Source organism: Crocuta crocuta, unplaced genomic scaffold (assembly GCF_008692635.1).
Source record: "Crocuta crocuta isolate KB4526 unplaced genomic scaffold, BGI_CrCroc_1.0 scaffold469, whole genome shotgun sequence".
NCBI lineage: Eukaryota > Metazoa > Chordata > Mammalia > Carnivora > Hyaenidae > Crocuta > Crocuta crocuta.
In genome coordinates, this window is record NW_027531907.1 from 385353 (window position 1) to 404655 (window position 19303).

Genomic DNA, 19303 nt, shown 5'->3' on the forward strand with positions numbered 1-19303 from the left:
GGATGAGCACTGAGTGTTATGTGGAAACTAATTTGACAATAAACTATTTGTAAAAAAAAATAAATAAAAAATAAAGTAAAAAAAATTTTTTTTCTATTTCTTCCCATTTGAGTTTTGGTAGTTTGTGAGTGTCTAGGAATTTGTCCATTTCTTCCAGGTTGTCCAGTTTGCTGGCATATAATTTTTCATAGTATTCTCTGATAATTGTTTGCATTTCTGAGGGATTGGTTGTGATAAGTCCATTTTCATTCATGATCTTATCTATTTGGGTCCTCTCTCGTTTCTTTTTAAGAAGTTTAGGGGCGCCTGGGTGGCTTAGTCGGTTAAGCGTCCGACTTTCGCTTAGGTCATGATCTCGCGGTTCGTGGGTTCGAGCCCCGCGTCGGGCTCNTTAAAAAAAAAGAAGACTGGCTAGGAGTTTAACAATTTTGTTTATTTTTTCAAAGAAATAGCTCTTAGTTTCACTCATCTGTTCTGTTGTTGTTGTTGCTGCTATTGTTATTTGATTTTATATTGTTTATTTCTGCTCTGATCTTTATTATTTCTCTTCTTCTGCTGGGTTTGGAGTGTCTTTGCTGTTCTGCTTCTAGTTCCTTTAGGTGTGCTGTTAGATTCTGTATTTGACATCTTTCCTGTTTCTTGAGATAGGCCTGGATTGCAATGTATTTTCCTTTTAGGATTGCCTTTGCTGTATCCCAAAGAATTTGGACTGTGGTGTTTTCATTTTCATTTTTTTCCATATATTTTTAAAATTTCTTCTTTAATTGCCTGGTTGACCCATTCATTCTTTAGTAGGATATTCTTTAACCTCCATGCACTTGGAGGTTTCCACACTTTTCCCTGTTGTTGATTTCAAGTTTCATAGCATGGTGATCTGAAAATGTGTTGATATGATCTCAATTCTTTTATATTTTTTGAGGGCTGCTTTCTCACCCAGTATGTAATCTATCTTTGAGAACGTTCCATGTGCACTTGAGAAGAATGTGTATTCTGCTGCTTTAGGATGAAAAGTTCTGAATATATCTGTCAAGTCCATTTCGTCCTGTGTGTCATTCAGGGCCATTGTTTCTTTACTGATTTTCTGCCTAGATGATCTGTCCACTGCTACAAGTGGAGTATTAAAGTCCTCTGCAATTACCACATTCTTAACAATAAGATTGCTTATGTTTGTGATTGTTTTATATATTTGGGTGTTCTGAATTGGGTGCATAACATTTATAATTGTTAGCTCTTCTTGATGGACAGACCCTGTAATTATTATATAATGCCCTTCTTCAACTCTTGTTATAGCCTTTAGTTTAAAATATAGTTTGTCTAATATAAGCTTTCTTTTGACTTCCAGTGGCATGTTAGATGGCTCTCCATCCCCTTACTTTCAATCTGAAGGTGTTCTCAGGTCTAAAATGGGTCTCTTGTAGACAGAAAATAGATGGGTCTTGTTTTTTTATCCATTCTGTTACTCTATGTCTTTTGATTGGAGCATTTAGTCCATTTACATTCAGTGTTATTATTGAAAGATATGGATTTAGAGTCATTGTGTTATCTGTACATTTCATGCTTGTAGTGATGTCTTTGGTCTTTTGTGGTCTTTTCAACATTCCACTCACAGAGCCCCCCTTAGGATATCTTGTAGGGCTGGTTTAGTGGTGATGAACTCCTTCAGTTTTTGTTTGTCTGGGAAAACCTTTATCTCTCCTTCTATTGTGAATGACAGGCTTGCTGGATAAAGGATTCATGGCTTCATATTTTTCCTATTTGGCACATTGAATATTTCCTGTCACTCCCTTCTGGCCTGACAAGTTTCAGTAGATAGGTGTGCTACTACCTTATGTGTCTACCCTTGTAGGTTAAGGCTCATTTGTCCCTAGTTGCTTTCAGAATTCTCTTTTTATCTTTGTATTTTGCCAGTTTCACTATATGTCATGCAGAAGATTGGTTCAAGTTACGTCTAAAGGGAGTTCCCTGTGCCTCCTGGATCTCAATGTCTGTTTCCTTCCCCAGGTTGGGGAAGTTCTCAGCTATGGTTTGTTCAAATACACCTTCTGCCCCTTTCTCTCTCTTCTTTTTCTGGAACTCCTATGATACGGATAGTATTATGTTTCATTAAATCATTTAGTTCTCTAATTCTCCCGATAGTCTAGAATTTTTTTTTTATCTCTCCCAGCTTTCTCAGCTTCATCTTCTTCCAAAATTTTATCTTCTATTTCACTTATTCTCCCCTCTGCCTCCTCAATGCTTGCTGTCATCGCCTCTGGTTTATTTTGCACCCCATTTATGGAATTTTCAAATTCATCATGACCAATTTTTAGTTCCTTTATCTCTGCAGCAATAGATTTTCTGAAGTCTTTGATGTTTTTTCAAGCCAGTGATTAATCTTATGACTATTATTTTAAATATTTGTTCAGTTAAATTGCTTATGTCTATTTTGATAACTTCTTTAGCTGTCATTCTTCCTGGAATTTGTTTTGAGGTGAATTCTTCTGTTTCATTATTTTGGCTAGTTTTCTGTCCCTTATGTGTTTTAAAATCTTGTTGTGTGTCCTGCACCTGCAAACACTACTATATTAAAGAGGGGTTATACACTGTCCAGGACCTGGCCTTAGGAGGTGTTTTTTTGGAGTGTGTTACTTGGTCTCTGTTGTTGTGACTTTGTTTGCTTTATCTCCCTACCCATAGTGGTGTTCTGGACCCTCCATCAGGTGTACTTTGATTTGTTCATCGAATTAGTTCTGGAAAAGAAAACAAACAAACAAACAAAAAACAAAAAAGCAAACAAAACAAAAAATACCAGCTACAACAAAGCAATGGGGCAGAGGAAAGGAAAGGAGAGGAGAGGAGAGGAGAGGAGAGGAAAGGAAACTGACCAGGCAGAGAAACTATAAGGCTTAATCCAGAGAGAGAGAGAGAGAGAGAGAGAGAGAGAGGAGAATAAAGGATGTATGGAAAAGGTATAAAGAGAATAGATTACATATGTCTGCTTAAATAAACCAACAACCAGAATAACCAGACTAAAGGAGGGAAGAAATAAGAAGGAGAAAAGGAAAAAAATATGTGTGTGTGTGTGTGTGTGTACATATACATACATACATATATATGTATATGTATATATACTTAGTACATATACTAAGAATTGTCCAAGAATTAAATCAGAAAATGCAAAACCGCTGGGTGTCTTGGAACCAGTGGCAGTGCTGGTCTGGAGGAGGGGCTTTCTGATTATCAGCATCAATCCTGCTCCAGTAGATATGCAGTTACAGGCGTGGAGGGGTGGGTTTGGTGTAGGCAGGTCCCACCTCCACTGTTGGCCCTCTGTCCTTTCCCTGAAGACCCATCTCTTGGTAATGGGGAGAAAAATGGCAACATCCCAGTTCCTCATCCACAGAGTGGGTGTCCCAAACAACTCTGTTCAGGTCGTCCTCACAGTGCTGTGGGCGCAAATGAGGCAGTTTGTCCCACTCTGCCAACTCCTGAGCCTCCCTGGCGCTCAGCTGAGATTTAAACCCCCATATCTTAAAGAGTCCTTCTCTATGTGCCCTGGTTCTGGGGAAGTGCTGCTCCACTCTGCCTATATATGGCCTCTGGCTGGTGGGTGCAGGCAGTCTTTGTTATATACTTTCTTCCTACAACACTCCAGGGAGGAGATTGCTTTCTCCCACTGCAGGCTGCATCTATGAACTAGTTACTGAACCTGAGCCCGGGGCTAGCTCCCCTCCTCCCTAGGTGCACGAATGGGGCAAATGGCCCCAGTTCAGAGAAAGCCCTGCAGTTAACGATTGGATCCTTCTCTGTCCCAGTCCATGGTTTTTCTCTTGTCCAGATATTGTCCTACGCTTCCACAGCTTCTCTTTCTCTTCCCTTTGTCACTTCACAGAAGGGGATCCCTCCCATCCATACCTATGCCATCTGTTTTATCTCTCCCAGTTTGTAATCACACACCTATGGGCTGCCAGGTTGTCCCTTTGGGTCTCCCTGGAGACCTCTCTGTAACTCTGCAGCCCGAACTCTTGGAATTCAGAGTCCTTCAGCCTCAACACTGCTGTGTTGGAGGGATGAGGGAACTTCAGGTCCCCCTACCACTCTGCCACGTTGGATCTTCTAATGCAAACCTCAAAAAATTTAAAGAATTGAAAACACAGTGTGTTCTATAGCCACAGTTGAATAAATTAGAGACAAATAACAGAAAGACAAGCAGCAAGCATACCTGAAAATTAAACAACACACTTCTAAATAACCCAGAAATCAAAGAGGAAGTTTCAAGAGACATCAAAATTGTACTGAACTGAACAAAATTTAAATATAACATTTCAAAATCTGTGGAATAAAGCTAAAGCAGTGATCAGAGGAAAGTCTACAGCATTAAATGTTCATACTGGAAAGAAGAAAAGATATCAAATCAATAATCTGAAGTCTCATCAAATTAATTAATAAATTAATTTTCATCTCAATAACTTAGAAAAATAAGAGCAAAATAAACCAAAGAAAGCAGAAGTAAGAAAATATGAGAGACTCTTGAATGCTGACAAAAACTGAGGACTGATGGATGTGGGGGGGAGGGGGGATGGGCATGGAGGAGGGTACTTGTGGGAATGAGCACTGGGTGTTATGTGGAAACTAATTTGACAATAAACTATTTGTAAAAAAATAAAAATAAAAAAATAAATTAGAGATGGACAACAATAAAAAAAAAGAAAATAATAAACATAAGAGTAAAACCAATGTAAAAATCAATGAAATAGAAAACAGAAAAACAACAGAGAAAATCAATGAAACAAAGAAACTGTTCTTTTAAGACATCAGTAGAGGGGTGCCTGGGTGGCTCAGTTGGTTAAGCATCTGACTTCAGCACAGGTCATGATCTCATAGTCTGTGAGTTCAAACCCCTCATTGGGTTCTGTGCTGACAGCTCAGAGCCTGGAGCCTGCTGCAGATTCCATGTCTCCTTCTCTCTCAGCCCCACCCCTGCTTTCTCTCTCATATTTTCTCTCTCTCTTTTTTTCTCTCTCTTTCTCTGTCAAAAATAAATAAACATTAAAAAATTTAAACATCAATAGAATTGACAAACAGCTCTACTGTGACTGACTAGAAAAAAAGAGAATAGAAATTACCAATGTCTAGAATGAAATGGGGAACATCACTACAGACCTTACAAACAAGAAAAGGATAATAATGGAACATTATGAACAACTCCGTATACATAAATTTGGCAACTTAGATGAAAAGGACCAATTTCTCAAAAAGCACATATGAGTACAATTCACTCAATTTATAATAGATAATTTGAACAATCCTATAACTATTAGATAGATTAAATTTGAATTTTTGAATTCCCAAAATAAAAATCTCTAGGCCCAGATGGTTTCATTGAAAAATTCTACCAAACATTCAAAGAATAATAACACCAATTCTACCCAATCTCTTCTAGAAAACAGAAGATGAGGTAATATTCCCAATTAATTTTTTTAATGTTTTATTTATTTCTAGGAGAGAGAGAGAGAGAGAAAGACAGTGCGAGCAGGGGAGGGTCAGAGAGAGAGGGAGTCACAGATTGAAACAGGCTCCAGGCTCTGAGCTGGCAGTCAGCACAGAGCCCGACGCGGGGCCCGAACCCACAAACCGCGAGATATTGACCTAAGCGAAAGTCAGACGCTTAACCGACTAAGCCACCCAGGCGCCCCCCAGTTAATTTTATGAAGTGAGTTTTACCCTTATACCAAAATGAGACAGAGGCAGGAAGATGAGGTACACTTCCCAATTAACTTTATGATGTGTTCTCCTTATACCAAAATCAGATAGAAGTAGTATGAGAAAGAAAGGAAAAGAAAAGAAAAGAGAAAAAGAAAAAGGAAGGAAGAGAAGAAGAAACAGAGAGAGGGAGAGAGGAGGAAGGGGTGGGAGGGGAAGGAAGGAGAAAGAGAGAGAGAGAGAGAGAGAGAGAAAGAGAGAGAGAGAAAGAGAGAAAGAGAGAAAGAGAGAAAGAAAGAAAGAAAGAAAGAAAGAAAGAAAGAAAAGAAAAGAAAAGAAAGAAAAGAAAAGAAAAGAAAGAAAGGAAGGAAGGAAGAGAAAGAAGGAGGGAGGGAGGAATGGAAGAAAGAAGGAATGAGAGAGGGAGGGAGTGAATGTGGCACAAAAACTCTTAAATGTTAGCAAAGGAAATACAGCATTATATAATACTGACCATGATCAGTACCATGACCAAGTAGTAGTATTCCAGAGATGCAAAACTAGTTCAGTATTCACAAATTGACCAATGTTAACAATACGGCTACCATGTGAATCAGTAATTCTACTTCTAGGTAGATAACCAAGAGAAATGGGACACTTGCCCACACAAAAACATGTACATGATTTTTGGAGCATGATTCATAATCCTCAAAAAGCAAAAACAACCCAAATGTCCATTATTGATTAATGGATAAATAAAATGTGGTATATCCATATGATAGAATAATATTCAACAATGAAAATGAGTAACACTGATAATGCTATGACATGGATGAACTTTGAAAACACTGTTAAGTGAAAGAAGCCAGTCACAAAAGAGTACATATTGCCTGATTCCATTTACACATGAAATCTTCTGAATAGTCAAATCTACAGAGACAGAAAGTACATAATCATTGCCATTAGGAGAGGAGTGAAAGATACAAGGAAAATGAGGGGTAATCATGCATATAGGGTTTTATTTTGGATTAGTGAAAGTGTCCTAAAATTGATTGTGGCTATTGCCATCCAATTCAGTGGATATAATGAAAATCATTGAATTGTGCCTTTTAAATGGACATATTATATGTTAATTATATATCAATAAAACTATTAAAAACATCAATCAATATAATCTGCTATGTTAACAGGCAAAAAATAAAAATCATATCAATTGTTGTAATCATATCAATTTAACAAAATTCAATATCTATTCATGATAAAAATATGAAGAAACCTGGAATAGTAGAACTTACTCAACTTGATAAAGAATATTTACAAAAAAACTATAGTTAACAACATACTTAATGTTAAGAAACCTGAAGTTTTCTTGTTATGATCAAGAAAGAGGCAAGGATGTCCACTCTCATCCCTCCTATTCAATGCAGTACAGGAAGGTCTGGCCAGTGCAGTAGGGCAACAAAGGGGGGGGGGGGGGTAAAAGGCAGAGAGAGCAGAAAGGAAGAAATAAAACTGCCCCAATTTGCAGATGATAGGATTTTCTACATAATGAAACCCCAAGTAATCTACAAAAACATCCTCATGGAACTAAGTGAGTTCCTCGAGGTCACAGGATACAAGATAAATATTTTTAAAATCTATATTTGCATATAGTATCAATAAACATGTTGACATCAAAATTGAAAATACAATTTACAATTGCTAAAAAATTAAATATTTAGATGTACATCCAATAAGACATGTACTGACTCATATGCTGGAAACCATGAAACACTGATGCAAGAAATCAAAGATCTAAATAAATTAAAAGGTAAATCATGTTTATGGATTTGAAGACTCAACATAGTAAACGTCAATTCTCTCGAAATTTATATACAGATTTAATGCAATTCCTATCAAATTCCAGAAAGATATTTTATAGATATACACAAGATAATTCAAAAAATTGTATGTAAAGGCAAATGATCTAGAATACCTAATATAGTTTGGGGAAAAAAAAGATTAAAATGGGAGGAACCAACCCACCAAAATGCAAGACTTACTCTATATAGTTACTCTTACTCTTAGTTACAGTAACTGAGAGTGTGTGGTGTGAGCACAGTCATACATACATGGATCAACAGAACAGAACAGAGGACCTAGAAATAGACCCATGAAAATATGCCCAGTGGATTTTGGCAAAGGTGCAAAGGCCACACTGAGATACGCCCTCACACTGGTCACAGTGGCTAAAATGAACCTATCAGGAAACTATAGATGCTAGTGAGAATGTGGAGAAATGGGAACCCTCTTGCACTGTTGGTGGTAATGCAAACTGGTGCAGCCGCTCTGGAAAACTGTATGGAGGTTCCTCAAAAAAATAAAACTAAAACTACCCTATGACCCAGAAATAGCACTAGTAGGAATTTACCCACGGGATACAGGAGTGCTAATGCACAGGGGCACATGTACCCCAATGTTTATAGCAGTGCTTCCAACAATAACCAAATTATGGAAAAAGCCTAAATGCCCATCAACTGATGAATGGATAAAGAAGATGTGGTTTATATTTACAATGGAGGGACACCTGGGTGTTCAGTCGGTTAAGCATCTGACTTCGGCTCAGGTCATGATCTCACAGTTCATGGGTTCAAGCCCCACATTAGGCTCTGTGCTGACAGCTAGCTCAGAGCCTAGAGCCTGTTTCAGATTCTGTGTCTCCCTCTCTGTCTGACCCTCCCCTGCTCACGCTGTCTCTCTCTCAGAAATAAAAATAAAATGTTAAAAAAATTATATTTACAATGGAATACTACTCAGCAATGAGAAAGAATGAAATCCTGCCATTTGAGCAACGTGGATGGAATTAGAGGGTATTATGCTGAGTGAAATAGGTCAGTCAAAGAAGGACATATATCATATGTTTTCACTCATACGTGGATCTTGAAAAACTTAACAGAAGACCATGGGGGAAAGGAAGGGGAAAAATAGTTATGAACAGAGAGGGAGGGAGGCAAATCACAAGAGACTTAAATACAGAAAACAAACTGAGGGTGAATGGGTGAAGTGGAGGGGAGGGGAAAATGGGTGATGGGCATTGAGGAGGGAGGGCGCCTGTTGGTATAAGCACTTGGTGTTGTAAGCCAATATGACAATAAAATTATATTTTTAATAAAAAAGGAAGACAATAAAATTATATTTTTAATAAAAAAGGAAGAGTCTCTTCAACAAGTGGCAATGAGAAAACTGATCAGCTACATACAGAAGAATAAAACCAGACCACTTTCTTATACCATACACAAAAATAAATTCAAAATGGATGAAAGACCTAAACATAAGACAAAATCCTTATTTTGAGGAGAAAACAGGCAACAACCTCTTTGACCTTGGCTGCAGCAAGTTCTTACTAGGCATGTCTCCAGAGGCAAGGAAAATACAAGCAAAAATAAATGATATCAAACTAAAAAGCTTCTGCACAGCGAAGGAAACAATCAACAAAACCAAAAGGCAATCTACAGAATGGGGATTTTGCAAAAGACACACATTATAAAGGGTTAGCATTCAAAATATATTAAGAGCTTATAAAACTGAACACCCAAAAAACAAATCATCCAATTTAAAATGGGCAGAAGACATGAACAGACATTTCTCCAAAGAAGATAAACAGACAGCCAAGAGACACATAAAAAGATGCTCAACATCACTCATTATCAGGGAAATGCAAATCAAAACTAAAATGAGATGACACCTCACACCTGTCAGAATGGCTAAAATCAACAACATTAAGAAACAGCAAGTGTTGGTGAAGCTGTGGACAAAGGGGAACCCTCTTGCACTATTGGTGGGAATGCAAACTGGTGCAGCCACTCTGGAAAACCATATGGAGTTTTCTCAAAAAGTTAAAAATACAACTAATTTATGATCCAGAAATCACATTACTGATTATTTGCCAAAAAAATACAACAACACTAATTCAAAAGAATACATGCACCTTGAGGTTTATAGCAGTATTATTTAAAAGAGACAAATTATAGTCCAAGTGTCCATCTACATAAATGGAAAAAGTATTATATATACAACGGAATATTATTCAGCCATTAAAAAGAATTAAATCTTCCATTTGCAACAACTTGGATGGAAGGAGAGAGTATATGCTAAGTGAATAAGTGAGTCAGAGAAAGACAAATATTATGATTTTACTCATATGTAGAATTGTAAGACACAAAACAAACAGGGGCGCCTGGGTGGCTCAGTTGGTTAGCCATACAACTTCAGCTGAGGTCATGATCTCACAGTTCATGAGTTTGAAGCCCTGCATCAGGCTCTGTGGAGCCTGGAGCCTGCTTCAGATTCTGTCTTCCCCTCTCTCTGCCCTTCCCCAGCTTGCACTCTGTCTCTATTTCCCTCAAATATACATAAACATTAAATTTTTTTTAAAAAAGAAACAAAACAAATGAACAAATGGGAAAAAATGAGAGACAGAGACAACCCAAGAAATATTCTTTTTTTTTTTTAATTTTTTTTAAATGTTTTATTTATTTCTAGGAGAGAGAGAGAGAGAGACAGCGTGAGCAGGGGAGGGTCAGAGAGAGAGGGAGTCACAGACTGAAACAGGCTCCAGGCTCTGAGCTGGCAGTCAGCACAGAGCCCGACGCGGGGCTCGAACCCACGAACCGCGAGATCATGACCCGAGCGAAAGTCGGACGCTTAACCAACTAAGCCACCCGGGCGCCCCAGAAATAGATTCTTTATCATTGAGAACAAACTGATGATTACCAGAGGGGAGTGGGGTGGGGGATGGGTGAAATAGGTGATGGAGATTAAGGAGTGCACTTGTCCTGATGAGCACTGGGTGATGTATGGAATTGCTGAATCACTATATTGTACATTTGAAACTAATATAACATTATATGTTAACTATACTGGAATTTTAAAAAATATTCATAAATAATAAAAATTATTATTCATAAATAATAATAAAAAAATTATCAAAACTCAACAGAAAGGAAAATTTAGAAATTAAAAAAATACCAAACAAGAAAAAGTGCAGATATGAAGGGTCATTTCACTTAGGAGGATATACAGATAGTAAATGAACACATGAGAAAATGTTCAACATCATTAGCCAGTAGGGAAACACAAACTGAAGCTATCATATATCACTACACGCCTATAAGAATAGCTAAAATGAGCAAGATAGAGACAACAGCAAATGCTAGCAGAGGTGGCAGAGACTGGACCCCCTCATACACTGCTAGTGGGAATATAAAATTGCACAGACCCTCTAGAAAGCAGTTTGACAGTTTCTTTAAAAAAACTACCATACAATCTAGCAACTGCCCTCCTGGACATTTATCCCAGAAGATAAATGAAACTTATATATTCACACAAAAAAACTGTACATGAATCCTCACAGCAGCTATCCATAATAGTCTAAAACTGGAAACAACCCAAATATCTGTCGATGGATGAGTGGTTAACCAAACTATGGCACATCTATACCATCGAATCCTAGTCATCATCAGAAAGGCACAACTAGTGACACAACAACTTGCATCAATCTACAGAGTGAAAGTACTGAGTTAAAAAAAAAGAAAAAGCAAATCCCAAAAGGTTATACATTGTATGATTCTGTATGTATAACATCCTTGAAATACAGAATTACAGAGATGGAGAACAGATTAGTAGTTGCCATGGGTAAAGCAAGCGATAAAGGCAACAGGGAAGTGGGTGTGGCTATAAAAGGGCTACATGAGGGGTCCTTGCAGTGATGGGAATTCTGTATCTTGACTGTGTCAGTGTGAATATCCTGGTTGTGATATTGTACCATAATTCTGCAAGATGTTACCATTGGATGAAAATGGGTAAAAAGAACATGTAAATCTATAATTACAGCAAAATAAAAACTTTAATCTCTGTCTTCACAGAGGTTTCTAGCCATTTCCCTGTCCTTTATAGCAAACTTCTCAAGACCACTGTATTAACTTCTCCTTTCTTTCTTGAACCCACTTTAACCAACTTCACGTCCCCTCCAACCTGATGGAAAACAATCTAGTCAGGGTCATCTCTGATAACGTCCAAGCTCTGGCCCTTTCTCAGGTTCTCAGCAGCCTTCCCTTTTAGTCTCAGGGCTCATTGAGGCTCTTGTGCTTCCTCATTCTCCTTTGCTGGCTTCTTCCACTCTTCTCAGCCTCCACCTTAGGCCTGCCCTCCCTTGGAGATTTTATTCTCAGCTTTAAACACTGGCCACTCTCTGGAGAGGTCTATCTCTTGACCCAACCATCTTGAGCTGAGTCTCCCACCAACAGCTTCCTCTGCACACTGGCTCAGCAACTGCCCAGTGTCTCTGCTCTTGTTCAGCCCACTTTCTGGATGCCTTCTGGGGTCACAAAGGCTTCTGCTCACCTAGAGGTCCCTCTCTTTCTCTTCCATGTCTTCTAAACACATCCCAAATCCTGCTGCTTGTACATGGACATTAATTTTCATTCAGGTGGCTGGAGCACCCCTGTCCTATAGACTGTCCTCTGGGGGGAACCCTAACACCCTAGCCCATGGCCCAGTCTCAACTTCCCAACACTTTCCAACTCCCCAGCCACAATCTGTCCTCTGAGGACCCCAATTCCCAATTCCACTGTCCATCCTCTAGGAATGCCCCCCCCAGTATCACAGCCCCTAGTCCATCCTCTGAGGGGGACCTCCCCAACATCCTAACCCATGGACAAACCTCTGGAAATACCCTCTCCAGGACCCTAGCCTGTGGCGGCTCTTCTTTTGAACTCAGTCTTGGCCTGGCCTCGCCCCAAAGAGCTCCATATGCCTGACATGCAAAGAGATGCCTGGGGCTCACCCCTAAAGACTCCACAGAGAAGGGCCTGCCCTGAGCACTGGGATGAGCTCAGACTGCAACAGACATCTGCAGTCAACAGGGGGAGGGCTGCACCCCTGAGCCCCTGGGTGCAGCTGTGTCCTGAGCAGGGGCAGAGGACACAGCAGGGCCCAGCTGGGGTGGGAAAGCCACCATTGAGGTCTGAGTGGTAACAAAGAGGCTATGGCCCTCTGCCAGCCAGGCCTCCACCATGGCTGAGCCCAGGCCTTTCCTTCTAAACAAGATTCATACCAAATTGACCAAATTGCCACCAACTTTTAGGAAAAAAAGTAGATATTGTGGCGACATTTCTTTTTTTTTTTTCTTTAATGTTTTATTTATTTCTGAGAGAGAGACAGCGTGAGCAGGGGAGGGTCAGAGAGAGAGGGAGACACAGAATCTGAAACAGGCTCCAGGCTCTGAGCTGGCAGTCAGCACAGAGCCTGACGTGGGGCTCAAACCCACAAACTGCGAGATCATGACCTGAGCCGAAGTCAAACACTTAACCGACTGAGCCACCCAGGCGCCCCTGTGGTTGACACTTCTAACCCCATGGAATGTTCCTATCTTCACATCTGGCTCTTGCAGCTACTGGGTCTGCTCTGCTTCCTCTACCTCTGGCTCTGCTTCCCTCCCCAGGAGCCTTGTAGCAGTACTTCCCCATCCCTCCAGGTCCTACAAGGACCTGCCCACCTAGGCCCCTCCTGCTAAGGGCTTGTCCTGCCACAGACTTGACACCCAGCCCATACCTTGCCTGGAGACACAGCTGAAGTTCACCAGTGCTGCTTCAGGTTGTGCTGTTTGGCCTTGCTGCTTCTCCCATAGATGTGCCTGTGACATAGTGGAAGGGCTCATTTGTGGGCATGGAAGGATTTGCTGGCATTTGTGGAGCACAGCTCAAGTTTGGTGCAAATGGCCTGACAGAGCATGAGGGGCAGGAAGCAAGAGGAGAACAGGGGTCCCAGGAATCTGCCCTCAGTGTCCCCTAGTGTGTGCCTCCCGTCCTGAGGATTTGGTGTCTTCCCCTGCACAGGCATACCAATTAAACTAATTAAATTACCGAATGAAGAGCCTCACATTGGTTTTACAGTAGTACATAAATCAGTAGCAGCAATATACATCATTTGGAATATAGTACCTTCATAAATTAAGAACACTTTCCTTCAAGTTCTTTAATCACTTGACATGATACAATAATGAAAAGAAGGAAAAAGTATACTGGCTGCTGTGAAAACTTTGCTTATTGAAAATAAATCACTCCACAGCTAATTTTCTCCTCTTGTGGAAGGTCCTAAAAAAACACTTGAATCATTTAATGTTCCTTTCCACAGTAAACACTACTGAGGCCCAAAGCTCCACCAGCTCAGAGCTGTGTGACTGTGTCTCCAGGGGTGTGGCCGCCTCTGAGGAGTGAATGCTGCATTGCAGGGGCTTGGCTGGGGCTGCAGCTTCGAAGTGTGGCTGTAGGAGGGTCTGCATCCGCACAGGCATGGCTGTCTGTGGGGAGAGGGCTGCGGCCAAGGTGTCTGAGCCCAGTGCACCTTTCTAATTGATGAACCCTGGAAAGAGGACAGCCTCACTCCTAGGGTGAGGAGGCTGGTACAGGACAGCTCCTGGTCAGCCTACTTCTCAGTCCACTCTGAGAAAAGGCAGGTATGTCTGTGGTGGATAGCGCAGGGTGGGCTGTGCCTCCACCCCCACACCAGGCCAAGGCACAAGAATCTGACCCTGTATCCCTTCAGATGGGATTTGCAACATGTGAATTTGGGTAGAAGCTTCTAGAACATTCAACCCAACAGGATAGTTTGTAATTCCTTTCATACTCTCGTAAATAATCTCTGAACCTGTACCAGAGTTGCCCTCCCTGTGCTGTGTCCAGGGAAGGTAACTAGTGAGCATGCTTCTGAGTGCCTTGGGGTGGGGGGAGGCGCTATCCTTGCTGCAGTCTTCAACTGGGCCACCCTGCAGAGCCTCCTGCCCTCTCCTCCACAGGACACCCTCTCACGCCAGGCCCTGCAACCAGCCCCCAGGTGAAGGAGAGGCCATCTCTTCTACCTGCACTCCAGGCTGTTCTGCTTATTCCTGCATTGCTGTGTTGTTGACTTTTCACCCATCCTGCAAAACAGTTTGAAACTGTCCTTTGTCCCTCAAAAAAGAGACCTGTGCTGGGGTGAGTCCTCGCTCCCTTTTCTCTCAGAGCATGCTTCTTGCTGTACAGTGCACAGCAGGTTGGGGGCGTGGCCAGAGCACCGACCTCATTGCAGAGTGGCCTGAAAGGCCACTGAGTTGGGCACCACCCCATGAGGGCCTGGGCCACTCGGATAGTACCAGTGCCCAGTGCCTGGGCAACTGGCAGAGGAGACTGCTCTTTGAGGGTGTCGTGGGGGCACCCCAGGAAGCACAGGAAAGTGCCTCTGTGCTGTGGTAGGGCTGCCCCCCAGGAGCTAACCAGAGAGACCTGGTGTGTGGGGTCTTTTCTCCTATTTTCCAATATATAGGAAAGATTGAAAACTCCCAGAACTACACAGTGGCTCACCCCTTCCTGTGCAGGCCACCTCTGGGCCTCCAGTCTCTAGGTTGTCCTCCCCCTTTGCTAGCTTTTCATGTGTCCATAGCAAGCCAAATCCTCTGCACCCCATCTCCACCCTCTCTTCATTAACCCTGGAGCTAAAAGGCACTACTCCTCTCCCTCTCCCAAAAGGCTTAGATCTCACTAGTGGACAGGTGATGCCCCCAAGCTCCCCTCTGCAGCCTAGATTACTGTGTAGCTGGCTGCTTGTCTCCCCTGATGTCCACCATCCTTCTAGATGCACCCATCACAAACCAGAACCTGAGAACTGTTCTCACCCTGCAGACCCTTTACCTATGAAGTGCCCCCTATCACTGCCCTGGTTGTGCAGCCACCTCTCAGTGGGCAAGACTCAGCTAGTTAACCACCCAACCACAGTGATCTTTCCAAAATACATATCAGACCATGTGTCCCTCTGGCTTAAAACCTTTCCCAGGTGTCCCAGTGTGGACACTGCTAAATCTCCAGACAGAGCTTTTCTTTCCTCTGTAATTCCTGATGTTCCTCAGACCTCAGCTAACTTCAAAGGGGCCATGACCTTGAAGAATAAAAACAGTATCAGTATTTGCTTTTCATCAGTATAATAAAACTTATGTTCCTAAAGCTCTTGCACTTTACATCAGATATGAACAACTGTGCTTAAATGTTTGTAAGCTAAATTGCAATAACAAGCAGTTTTTGTTCAGTTCTTCATGGTTTACCTAAAGCTTTCATCTTTGTTGTTTTTAATGAGATTTAATCCTCATTAGCAAGTATGTGAGTTGGTATCACCAGAAGCATTCAAGCTCCCAGCCCCCAGAATTCCTACTCCAAGGACCCAGATAGCAGGCACTTTCCCAGGGTCCTGGACACCAGACTCCACGCCAACCCCTATAAGTAAATACCAGGCACTGTATTTCCTAGGCGGTTTAGGTTACGGTGGACTGCCTTGTATTCAGGAGATAACTGGCCACAACTGATAACAGCCTCCTGTTTGCTTTTCCTCAGAATCACTGCATATTGTGGAGTTGTCACATCCCCGAATTGCTCAAAGGGTCACCTGCGGAGCTTCAGGAGCAGCCAGTTCTGTGTGGTGGAATGCTAGGCACCTGCCCTGGACCCCTGAGCACCTAGCCCAGCCAGGCCTGGGTCTGTAACTCCAAGAATGTCCACACAGGGGAAGCTTGTGCTTAATATCCATATCCTTGGAAGGAGCTAGCGACATCTAATCCATTAATTCCGCTGTGTGTGGCCAGAGTGAAAAGAAGAGGCTCTGAGGGATTTAATGTCCCCGCCCCAGCGCATTCCATTCCACAGAAACGCCTGACTAGCGCTCACGTGTGTGAAGCCAGTGGTGGGAGGAGATGCCGCCCTGCAGTTCAAGCAGAACATTCGCCGTCTGAACACGTCCAAATGCCCCCTCAGTATCCTCTATGGCCCACCCTGGGGTGAGGGGCCTGGTTTGTCCTGGGAACCTGCCTCTCAGTGAGCCAGTCCCGTTAAATCTAGAAAATGCCTGGTTTGGTAATGAGCGCCCTGTGCTCACACCAGCTATTCACTTTCCCCTCCATTAAGCAACAACTCAACACAGCCTTTTTAAAACCCTACCTGCTCCCCAGATCAGACAGGATAGCTCCTCACCTGCTCTCTCCCCACTGGCCTGAAGACTTGATCTTTCTCCAAAAGTGAAGTTGTAAGGTACAAACTGATAGCTCCTGAACGGTGAGCGTAGAGCAGTACACAGAGTAAGGAAAACTCTGCGGGTGCCTGATGGGCGTGGGCACCCGGAGGCGGGGCGAGCCCTCCTCCGCACTTCGCGGCCTGGCCACGCCCACAGTCGGCACCGCTGGGAGACTCGCCCAGACCCAGGGCTGCCTGCCGTAAAGAAGAGAGGGCTTTCTCAACCCCAAGATATGCGGGAAATGGAGAAGAAAGTCTCTCTTGGTAGAAGGCCAGACCCTCTCTGAAAGCGAACAGTCTGCTCGCCGTACCTATTCCAAGGTCTAGTTTATAGAAGGTAGCCAAGTACCTATAACAGGGTTTTTTTTTCCTGTGAAGGAGATTTGGAAAAACAAACTGAGTGAATATTTTGCCTACTTTTTTCTCTTCTTCATTTTAAGAGTTCTCAGCTAGAACTGATAAACCTGACCAGAACCTTCTATTCTCATTGTCCGTTCCCCCCTCAAGCCTAGGGCTATGGCCAATGTTACATTTGTGGAAGTCTCACCCTTTCTTTCATACAACACACACAAAGAGATATAAACACAGAGACACACAAACACATGCACAGATGCATCAGACACATAAACAGACACACAGTCACATAAACACTGGTACAGATAAGTACACACATGGCCACCAGCACACCACACAGACACTTACACACACATAGACACATAAACTACATACTGACACAAACACACAAGGAAATACAGGCACACATATAGACACACACACATACAGAACACAAACTACACAGACACACACATATGACAAGCATACACTATACACAGATGCATTAACCACAGACAGAAACAGGGACACACACAGAAACACACAGAAATATAAATGGACACACAGAGAGCCACATAAGGACACACATATCAACACACATGCACAGACACACTCAAGACACAGAACCTACATAACAAACACATAAACTACACAGACACAGACACCCAGACCTGCAGTGGACCAGGCGGCTCAAGTGGGGTCTTAGCTCACCCCACCCCAAGCACTGCCCAAGGATTGGCAGGAAGTTAGAGGCTCTTAGGTCCTTCACCATGTAACAGGCAAAACCCAAAAGTTCTCTTTCTGGAAAATGTCTCTTTAAACCTCTCTAGGAGAATTGTTTCTTCATGGAGTCTGGCTATGCTAGGTATTTGGGAGGCACAGACTTTACAACAGGCACATTGCATAGGACATAGTGTGGTCAGACTACCCAGGACCAGGAACCAGGTATCTAAAGAGCTTCTGGGCCTCCTAGAGCATGGTCGGCACTGTCACACTGCAGTCCCCGTGCTGGCCACAACCACCAGAGAGCCCAAGTTCTCTACAATAAGGTCCAGTACGGCATTTCAGACACTTCATATCATATCACTATGCACATTGGGTGTGAACACAGTTCACATATGCTATGCTTGGTGACTCCATCCATGTGGGTCAGGGCACTACAGAGCCTGTAAACACAGCAGAAATGCTGGCTCATCCATGGTCATCCCTGAGCCTGCCCATCTTCCTCCAATGCCTCAAGAAACACCAATACAAGATACAGTGTCAAGAGGGGGCCCAGAGCATGAATATACAGGCACCCTGAATGGTTGAAAAGTTCTGGGTTGCTGCTGCCTTTACAGAATGGAATCCACACCTGAGGTACCTTGGTGTGAAGGCCAAAGGGTCCAAATTAGGATCATGAAACATTAGGAGTGCAACCAGGCCAAACACGTGGTGCCTAGTGGCTGTTACTAATGTGCACTTACTGACTTTAAGCCTGCCCAGCAGCATTGACTGCATCCTTCCTTCTCCCTCCCTCATCACAAGCCCCTAATATCTGTGGTGGGATCAACTATCCCCTTCCATTCCAGGAATGGGTGCATGTGGCCTAAATTATGGAGGAAATCCCATCCTTGCCAGAGATTGGTATCTACATGTCCCAAACCACATGATAACAAAGCCCCCACAGTGCAGGTTTCCACACTGGATCAGGTGTGAATTACTCCATCTCTGGGCTCCTTAGTTATTGCCAAACCATCCTCTTGGTTGTTGAAGCCAGGTCCAATTTGGTGTTCCTTTCATACAGTTAAGAATGAGGATTGGATGCAGATTATGTTACTGGAAGCCTGTGGCATAATTCTTGGTGCTGGTGCTATACCATGGAGAGGTTCTGAATTTCTTCAGTCAGAAGCAATTGGGGACAGTCTCAGAAATGATGTGATTCCTGAGCTGGGCAGAAAGAGTTCACCAAAATCTAACCATACAGTCACAGTTTTCTTGGATGACTCAGGAAATTCCTGAGGAAATTCCAAAATAGGAACTTTCTAAATATTCTTAGCAAAGAGCAGTATCATTAAAGGCTAACAGTTGCTATTTTCAAGTATATACAGTACTTGAGAGGGGTCTGGATGACTTTGTCAGTTAAGCGTCTGACTTCGGCTCAGGTCATGATCTCAGGGCTTGTGAGTCCGAGCCCCATGTCAGGCTTTGTGCTCACAGCTCAGAGCTTGGATCCTGCTTCAGATTCTGTCTCTCCATTT

The 19303-nt window shown here is 42.5% G+C and overlaps 1 protein-coding gene across 1 annotated transcript in view; it reads right to left on the reverse strand.

The window, feature by feature from the left end:
• The window catches only part of OCA2 (OCA2 melanosomal transmembrane protein), a 354024-nt gene extending 337238 nt beyond the window's left edge, over positions 1-16786 (reverse strand). Inside the window, exon 1 of the mRNA XM_077774607.1 lies at positions 16692-16786. The gene's annotated coding sequence lies outside the window, so the exon portion shown is untranslated. The remainder of the gene's footprint in view (positions 1-16691) is intronic.
• Positions 16787-19303: the final 2517 nt, after the last annotated feature.